Consider the following 3,225-nt stretch of genomic DNA (forward strand, 5'->3'; position numbering starts at 1 on the left):
TTCGTACAACAGTACGAATAAAGAACGGAATTAAATTATAAATTAAATTTTACTATAAATGCTAATCTCGGTCTAACCATTTTCACGGAAAAGGCCTGGAGCGCCCACAGAGATAGTTTGTGGTATTGTGTTACAGGGTATTACTGTAACAATACCTGTCCTGTATCAGCCGGCACGTCAAAAGTGGACCCGGAGCCTGAAGCTAACCACGACGTTTTGTTGCTGCAAGACACAAGTCCTCTAAAATTACAAGTTCACATGGGCCAACATGTTATTTTAGTCCCCTTACGCCATTCAAAGCTGTTAAACAAAATTAATGAATATCGTATCGTCACCTTTCGTGGTATTTTGGTATTTTAACATTTTAAATTGAAAATTGATAGCTTTATCTTGAATTGTTCCATTGTTACTTATCCCGATAGTAAGTAATACTGATTACATAAAAATAAACTAAGAGCTGTATACTTAATGAGAGGATTACATATGGACCCCCCTACAAGTAAAATGTATCAGTTTTCTTAAACCCCTTCCCTTTTGTATAATTATAAATATCAGAATTAATTAGAAAGCCAGCATAATAACACACAAAACAGACATTATATCAGCGATGGAATGATTCAGAGAGGGAACGGTTGACATATTTCCTGGTTGGCAGGTCGTTTTTTCACTTTAATTAATGAATACTTAGCCCCATAGTATCTAGTTTTTTATTTGTGGTTCACCTTTTTTTGTAAGTAATCTCTACCTGTTGCTTACAACAGAAAACATTGATGTTCAACTGTTTACACCGTGTAAACATCCGCACGAACCAATCAAAACGATGTATACAGGGCGTTGTCATGTCGTTGCACATGTGTTGACCCACTGCACGTGAGATTTACGGGTTTAATCACCTGTGCCCAGCTATTGTTTATCCGAGACCACTGACCGATGGTTTGAGCATCTGTTACAGTAGGTACGTCCTATAAACGATTCAATCTAACCCACACAGCCTACGTATATGCCTGCTAATGGCGTTGAAGTTTTCAATTTATTTTTTATGCAACTTGCTGCATCATGCCGGTGATGGTGGTACAGAGATAATGCTACAACAATATGTCTGCTGCAGCTGCTGCAGCTATAGTTCTTTTGAAATTTTATAGATAAAAATACCTGTATCTCTACGTTACAGGTTAGATACGTGCTGATCGACGGGAGGCAGGGGATCTACACAGTGACATCTTGTCAAAACACTAATTTGAGCCGCTACTTGAGCTGAAGGACTTCTCGGTGGTACGCCAGCTATATAAGAACGCGTCATAACTAACAGAGAAGGATTTGTGCTTACCATATCCATATGATTGTCTAGAAACAAGCATTTCTTGAATGTCATATTTATCATGAAAATGATAACTTTGTACTTAATACCAAACTGAGTGAATTTAACTTGATTGCGTTGTGTAAGATCATGTTAAATGTTGATTGTTAGCGTTCTGAATATGAATATTTAGATTTTTTCTCTTCTTATAAATATTATTTTGTATCCTACACCTTTTTGTCGTTTTACGTATTGAAACCTTGTTTCGTTTTCGAAGATGAAGTTCTTTGCCCGTTACGGTAAATCTATTCCACAACAGCTCATCAAAGTCGGCGACAAATCATTGTGTCTACCATAGTGAATCTATATAACCAGAGATTACGAAGTAAAATGGCTATTACAGACTCTCATTGAGCAGTCTCTGGGAGGGGGTATATTGAATTTACACGTCATTTCATTTGCCCTAATTTGCATCATTTGTCCAGCATTTAAACGGCGACAGCCATAATGGACTTGGGCAATGGTTCGTGTATTTATCGCCGGAACAACAATCAAGCAAACGCAAATTGAAATTTTATTTCTAAATGAAAACTAGTAAATAAGTTTATTGGTATACTAACTACACATAAGGATAGCATTAGTGGCCCCTCCCCGACTAGTGCCCCCTGACACGCATTTGTCGCATTAGCCCCCCGGTCCAATATATCGCCATTTTCTAATTAATTTTTCATTACCACCATGTTACGGTTCCACTCCAGAGGTAAACCTCTAAATTCTATAGGACCCGTTTCACCACGTGTTACGGTCGCGTAAAGTACATTTTTAGGGTTCGATTTGACACCTGTTTGGGGAGAAATATATTTCTTTTACCAGGTATTCTGTTACATTATGGGGCTTACATCAACCTGCACAAGTTAACACTAAAACACAACATCATAAATCTCAGGTCCCAGCCACGGCTTGACAATAAGGTCAATCTGCGGTGGGAAACAATTGCTAGAGTTGGAGCATTTCAATGATCTCCGGGGTTTTACTGAAATGCTTTCCAAGGATATAGTAGTAAACTGTCGTTATACTGGGTATGTGTAAATGTTGTTAAATTTATTGACTTATTGTTAGTTTCAAAATAAGGTTAAGTCGTTGCAGTTATTGAAACACATTAATCTCGTATTGTTAGGAATAACGTCCCTAAGGAAGGTTACTTCGAAGATTATATTATTTGACCAATTTTTAAATTACAAAATATTTTATAAGGTATACCAAAACACATAAAATACAGTTTTTGTAATGATATCTCGCCTGACAATGGGACCTTTCATCTTAAAGTATCCCATTTGTATCGGTAAAAGCGATAAAGTTGACATGACAACATTTCTTATGATATTGTATTATTTTGAGTACACACGCCAGCTAGACTGGTTTTAATGTTTCTGACGACTCAAGTCGCTGTGATACTTAGCTATCATAATTCATCTGTAATGGAAGTTGAATTTAAAACGAATAATACCATATGTTAATACCTTAACAGGGTGTAAACCAGAAAATCCCCCGCTCGGACGGTGTGTTTTTATAACGACTATATGACATAACTTTGGCCTGAACCTCATTGTTACTCCAGTACAATACTACAGCCTTTGTGGATTTGGTCCGTTTACATAACCTTTCCAAAATACACTTTCACTGCTCATTCTGACACTTTAGGTCGCAGTGTGATGACACTGTATATGACTCACCTGACGCCAGTATCTCAATGGACACCTATCTAATGAGTGTTTAGGATGAGGATTACTGCCGACGACCCCAGACCATGCCGCACAGCATTATTATAACTATTAGGGGTTTTTTTATTTAGAAACCGTATACCCGAAACAAAACACCTGTTTTAATTTCGTTGGATCTGTGATATAAATGAGAACTTATGACAGAGG

This window comes from Argopecten irradians, chromosome 3, assembly GCF_041381155.1.
Source record: "Argopecten irradians isolate NY chromosome 3, Ai_NY, whole genome shotgun sequence".
Lineage (NCBI taxonomy): Eukaryota > Metazoa > Mollusca > Bivalvia > Pectinida > Pectinidae > Argopecten > Argopecten irradians.